The sequence below is a fragment of the Camelus ferus genome, chromosome X (genome assembly GCF_009834535.1).
Source record: "Camelus ferus isolate YT-003-E chromosome X, BCGSAC_Cfer_1.0, whole genome shotgun sequence".
NCBI lineage: Eukaryota > Metazoa > Chordata > Mammalia > Artiodactyla > Camelidae > Camelus > Camelus ferus.
Genome location: NC_045732.1, coordinates 47,475,309 through 47,481,909, shown reverse-complemented (window position 1 = coordinate 47,481,909; position 6,601 = coordinate 47,475,309). Strand labels below are relative to the sequence as shown.

Genomic DNA, 6,601 nt, shown 5'->3' with positions numbered 1-6,601 from the left:
ACAGCGTGGGAGAGCTGGGCGATGGCAAAAGGAACCCCTGGAAATTTCCGATCTAAACACCGGCCGCTCAACCGAGAAGGAACACCAGAAAGGCGCTGCCCAGCGGGGAGCTGCTCAACATCCCCTCGTCTCGAGGTTACTTGTAGCACACCCAGGAGCCGGTGCTCGTCCTTGGGTGATGCAAAGTGAGGATACGATCACATCGGAACGGCACCCCCGCCCTTGATTGACAGAGAAGGACCAAAGCTGGCTAAGGGGAGCGGGGTGGAGGGGGATGCGGAGGGAGCAGAGGAGGGGGCGGCGAGCTGAATTAAGGGAGAAAACGGTGGCGAAGGAGAGTGAAAGGGAGCGAGAAGGGCACGGATTCCAGTGCAGTCCACTGCGAGACATTCTAAGCGAGCACGTGTGGAAAAAATGTCCCGAGAGAGTAGAAATGCTAGGAAATGTACAGGATTACAAAGCAAGAAAGGAAGCAAAAGGCAGGCAAGAGGAAATGTTTAAATTAAAAGAAGACAGCGGAAAACCCCGATCAGATGCCGGTAGACGACGAAAACCTCAGTGATGCCACTGATGTAATGGGGATGGCTAGAAGGAAGGGAAGGAGTGATGAGGCCGGGGACGGCGCGAGACCCCAAGGGGGCATCTGCCAAGGTAGAACGGACACCGGTACCTGTGCTGTCGGCCACGTTGCCCACGGAAGACGCCATCTGGAGCTTCTTGAGGGAGAAGAGAAGGGGGTAATTGAGTCCCGCTGCCGCCACTACTGGCAAGACTGTTTCTAGAGGTAGAAGTACGAAGGCAGCAGCCGTACCAGTGCTTTGGCAGGCTTAAGCGGCGGCAACAGTTACACACTTCGAACCTTAGGAACTCTGGTTGGCCATCTACCTCTCACGGTCTTGAAATGGCGGCGACGGCTCCTCGGCCGAAACAACACGGACCGGAACTACTTTCTGTTACAATCAAGTACCAGCGCGGAAGTAGCGCGGTAACCAGCGCTACCGACAAAGTGACTATAATCAAAGTCACTTGCCCTTCTGTAACCTTCCGCGTAGGGCCCATTGCGACAAACACGATTGTGTCGAGGGCGCATGCGAGCAAGCCTGTCACTCGCGGTTTGGGCACTGTCTGGGGCAGGAGCGTCCAAATTTTTCTTAATAGAGAAGCGGAAGCTTAAAAAGAAACGTATACACAAGACGGTTACATTTTAGCCAAAGTAGGAAAGTACAGTCTACCACCTAGCCAAGAATGTAGATCTTAAATGCCCACAGGCGTCTAAAAAAGTTTCATTAACTTTATTCGTACAAGAACAGATAGTTACAAGGTTGATGAATCAATTCTGAGTAAGTAAATTTATTACATGGTTGCATTTCAAAGACTGCTGTTCAAAACGACTGCTGAGAGGCTTCCAATTTGAACACGTCTTAATTCTGATTCCAGCCATTGATTTAAGCACTTGGATGAAAAAGACTGATAGTTTCACCCAGCCAAATGATCCCAAACATCTCAGATTTTGACCATAAAGCTTGAAATTTTAAAATCCTTTTGGTATTCAGGATAGTTCTGCCCACAGTATTACGGGAAACACTTCATAACTCAGGGACATGCTGAGAACACTCCAAAGCAGCAGCTATAAAAATGTTAAAGATGATTCATATTCGTCAAAATCCATGACTCTCTTCTGAGCTGTGACTTCATTTCCACCACATACATAGCTTTGCAAATCGTTACAGTTGGTGATATCATTTAGCTCAAGGCAGTGCAACAATATATCTAGATTGAGTAAATTGCCTCTACTTCCTTGAACAAATCAGTTTTTTATGATCCTCCTGTATGTAGTTTAAAGTCCACTGTTCAGACATTTTGTCACATTGGTATTAATTTATAGCTCATCTCTTGTCCCAGAAAGGATTTGAGATAGCTTGCCACATCAGCAAGAAATTATCATAAATTCCAAGGAGGCAACAAGTTGGATCTCTTAGAGCCTCTTTATTTCGGGAAAAAAAAAAAGAGTCCTTGATCTAAGAAAATGTCAGTGTATTTCTTTCTCGCCATCTTACTGCACTAAAAACAAAGCTAAGTCCTCAAATTTTGCTTCAGTTTCTTCGAGACAGTTCACAAACTCAATTATGGATATAAGCACAGAGGAAATTCGTGATATTGATCATTTCTTCCATCACATCCATAATTAAGAGTCAGATGTGGTGAAAAAGACAAAGTTCACTACACACACTGCCCTGGAAAGTGGGGACCAACCGTGTCTCTTAATTTGATTTTACTGGTAAAACCTTTTGTTTCCGCCCTCCCCCACCCCCCACAAGCGCTCCATCTGTGGTGAATAAAATTAGCTTTTCAACTTTTAGAACGGACTTCTCTGATTTCACTGGCAGATGTTTAGGCCTTACTGATTAGTGGGTGTTAGCTAATTAATAAAACCTCTCTTGTTATTAAATGCCAGGTCCTGTTCCGAGTCAGGCAGGTTATTTGGTCCATCCATACTTGAGGGCTGAGTTTCCTTATCTGAGAGGAGTCAAAGGATGCTGCTGTGGAAAGCTGGATGGAGGAGCTCACAGCAATTCAATAAGGAAAAACCCCGGTTGGAGTCTCAAGAATCCCCTCCAGGTACCTTCCAGGAATAGCACCTGGAGGGCTTAATTTGAAGGACTTACTCATCAGACAAACGCATCTTCTTTGGCCAATCAAGTAACATTTACGAGAGTCTCTAGGTGCAAGGCACTGTGGGAGACGCAAAAATCAGCAAGACAAGTACTTTGCCCTAAGGGAAATTGAAACCCTGTTAGGTAGACACAAAAAGCCACAAAAGCATTAAACAGAAGAGTTTTATTAAGGTGATAAAATACATCGCTGTCTAAAATATATTTCTGTCTCTTCAGAAATATCTGAGGAGGGAACAGTCATTTCAGGCTAGAGGGGGGGTGACGAAGAAGGCCTGACCTGGGCATTGAAGGGGATGCTTTTGTGCGTTATCTTTCACGAGGATTTCTGTTTGTTTGTTTTTTCCTTCCTTTTAGGGGCAGCAATTCTAAATTCAGAATCATCTAGAATACATCAGCCGCTTCTTCCACCCCAATCCCAAACTTTGCCACCCTAACGACACCACCAGTGATGTATTCGTTTTCTGTTACTGGCTCGCAAATTGCCACAAATTTAGCGGCAGGAAACAACACACATCTCGCAGCAGTCGCGCCAGCGCTGGGCGAGGGAGCCGGAGACACGCTCTGGCCGCCGCCGCTGCCGCCGCGTCGTTGCCGCTGGAAAATGGCTCCAAAGGTTAAAAGAAACTGGAAGAATACATCCATGTAGCACCGCAGACTCTCCAGATGTTTGGGAATAATATTCCAACGAGAGATCGACACCCCGCCCCCGATTAGCTAACCAGGCCTAATGATGAAAATTCGTCTTAAAACCTTCCGGAAATCTTTGAACCTGAATAAAAGTAAAGCAGAAACTGATTTCGTGGTAGCACGGCAACCATCACTAGCCAGTGAGTTTGGAAAAACAGGATTCCTTATTTAGTAGCTGCGATGGTAAAGATACGGCTAGCTGTGATAACAGGGAAGATGAAAAAGATGGGGAAAAAATAGATCAAAGAGTGAGAGCTTAATGGGTACGTTAAAAAGGCAGCTTTCTGCAGAACAAAAGCAGAAAGGCAAGGGGAGCACACCCTCTGGGAGCTCTGCCAGATGATACGCTTTCCTCTCCTCAACACCAATAGTCTTTAAAGACGTGAAAGCTCAAAGACCAATAAGGTCCACTTCCCTGGGCAATCATCGTTATAGTCCTACCCCTTGGCCTCTTGACCTGCAAACTCTGAGGAGGCGTGTATCAAAATGGAGGAAGTGAGACTTAAAGACTTGGTTCATTCTTCCAATCCAAGTCCAGCACGGAAGGATATTTGAAAAAATTTTCAGTCTTCAGCCTGAAACTGTGCCGAGAACAAAATAACTCTTTCAGGAGTTCAGGATCTCAGAATGCAGATTTGCATCTTTACCTCAATGAACATGTGCCTGTAATTATTGGGCTTAAGCTTCAGGACTGCGTTTGATATTCTGTGCCCACTGATGAGAGGATATAGCCTTTGGAAGGATCGCCTAGCTATTATCTGGACAGTTCTTCCCCGATGAAAGTTTTTGCAGTTCCTTCTCAAGTGGGAGAGAACTCTTTCTTCAGAAATGAATATCAGGTCGACCAGGACCTAGTCATTGCCCTACAGTCTTTGTGGATCAGTCTGTGTATGGCTTGTTCATTGACATCACAGGTGTCACATTGCAAATCACAAGAGTGAGTCATGACGATGTCTCTCCACGCTCACCATTGCTACCTCTAACGCAGAATAACCAAATCCAAAAGGACATCAGTGGACTTAACTGACACAGATGTCTATGTGTCTGAAAGTACATGCACTATCATTTGAATTTCGACAGTCTTTGCTCCTGTGGTTGCAAGAGTTTATGGTTCAATGGAAAGTGGTGGGTTTGTGGTTGTGACAAGCTTTACAGAAGAGCTGGAAAAACTTGTGAAATAAGAGTGGTGCTGGGGACCAGTCACATGCTGGAGGCAGGAGAAAATCTAGCAAATGTGCCAGATGGTTCTTTTCTTGTTCTGCCTAGTTTCTGATGACCGTTACCTTTTAAGCTCCAGCTTTTGCTCCCATGGTGAAACACTTCACACTAGAATTGAGCACTCAAATGTTGGGTTTCACTTTTATCATCAACCAGATGTGGATGGACAATTTGCTGATCTAATTAAGCTTTCAACCAGGGGCTCTGAAAATGGAGCTTTTTGTTATTCAAGGTCTCCATTGCCTGAATCTGCAATTTACCCTGTCAGACTGACCAGTCAAGTATCACGATGCATGCAGGTGCGTTCTTTGCAATACCTGTGCCGTTTGTTGTATGCCAGTATACCAGAAAACTTATTTCAAAAGCTGCCTTTGCCAAACAAAAGGAACGATTATTGACAAGAGAAGCATTACTGAAAGATTAGGAGAACCCTGCATCTTGCTCTTTGGGTTCCAGAAAAAAAGATGGAAATACAGTTTATAAACTGCCATTGCTATCAAAATCTTTTGCTGCCATAACTATTTCAGTTTTGGGTGAAAAGAGTAATCAGTTTGTTCAGGAGTGGAGAAATATTGCCAAGGTGTCCTGAGTTTATTTTTGTTTTATTTTTAATTTCGGGGGGAAGGCAATTACGTTTATTTTCATTTATTTGTTTTTAATGGAGGTTTGGGAGGAGGTAATTAGGTTTATTTATTTATTTAATGGAGGTACTGAGAATTGAACCCAGGGCCTCATACATGCTAAGCAGGCACTCAACCCCCAAGCTATACCTAACCCCTTATTTTTTTTTTAAAAAGGAAAGTCTCGTTGGGGAGGGTATAGCTCAGTGGTAAAGTGTGTGCTTAGTATGCACCAAGTCCTGGGTTCAATCCCCAGTATCTCCCTTAAAGCAAGCAAGCAAGCAAGCGAATTACTTCCCCCTCAAAGAAAATAAATAAATAATTTTTTTTAAATAAAAAAGGAAAGTCTTGAAGTTTTAGAAGTGTGAATTATCCTCCATCATATGCAAAATAATCACAATGTGAATTACCAGATTCTCCTTAATCTACACCCCCTTAAGTCCTTTACTGCTACCCATTGTGATTTTTTTAGAATTAAAATTGTTTACTTCAAATGGCTTATTTTCAAAAGATAGTGTTGAAGAAACATACCCATGTGATAAAGTGCAGAATTTATATATGCACTAAAAATTATTTTTCATCTCATATGTTAGAAAGATTTACAATTATGAATTGACATAATCTTGAGTAATAGAATACAAACCTGCAATATATCTTTTACAACACATTTCTAAATTATTTTAAGGTTGTGCTAATTTTTTGGTTGTGAAAAGTTGAATTTTTCCATTGCCTGCAATTTCATCTAGTGGCTTCTATGTATATTTTTGAGTTGGCCTTACATTTTAAAAACCTTGAAAAAATGTAGCCCCAATTTAGAAATTGTTGCCTTTTCTGTCTTTAAACTCTGATACACATTGACGTAACATATTATTATTAAAGAAATACTTTCCTATGGTAGCAATTTTTTTGTATCTATACTTTCTTTTGGCAAATGTTTCATCTCAATTGCTTTGGCTTAGTCAATGTTTTCTTGGGTAGAACTTGATTGTACCACTAATTTTCATAAATGGATTGGAGGATTTCTCATGCAGCATTAAGCTTTATATTAGGTTTTGAATTGACTTAGATAAAATTAAAACATTGTTTTGCAGTTGGAATTATATTTTTCTTTAATGTTTTTATGCAAGTAAAATGTGCTCGTTTTGACCTCTGCCCCTACCAAAGTCTCCAGTTGAAAAAACGTGGAAATTGTGAAGCATTATGTAAGAAAAATTTTAATACCATATTAGATATGGGGGAGGGTATAGCTCAGTGGTAGAGTGTGCTGTTATCATGCATAAGGTCCTGAGTTCGATCCCCAATACCTCTGCTAAAATAAATAAACCTAATTACCTCCCCCGCAAAAAAAAAAAAAAAAAAATAAGAATTTTAAAAACTTTAAAAAATATATTTTAAAAAAAT

General features: G+C 42.0%; 1 pseudogene; it reads left to right on the top strand.

Annotated features, from left to right (window-relative positions):
• The first annotated feature begins 3,402 nt into the window (after positions 1–3,402).
• On the top strand, positions 3,403–4,996 carry LOC102517152 (annotated as a pseudogene).
• The last annotated feature ends 1,605 nt before the right edge of the window (positions 4,997–6,601 follow it).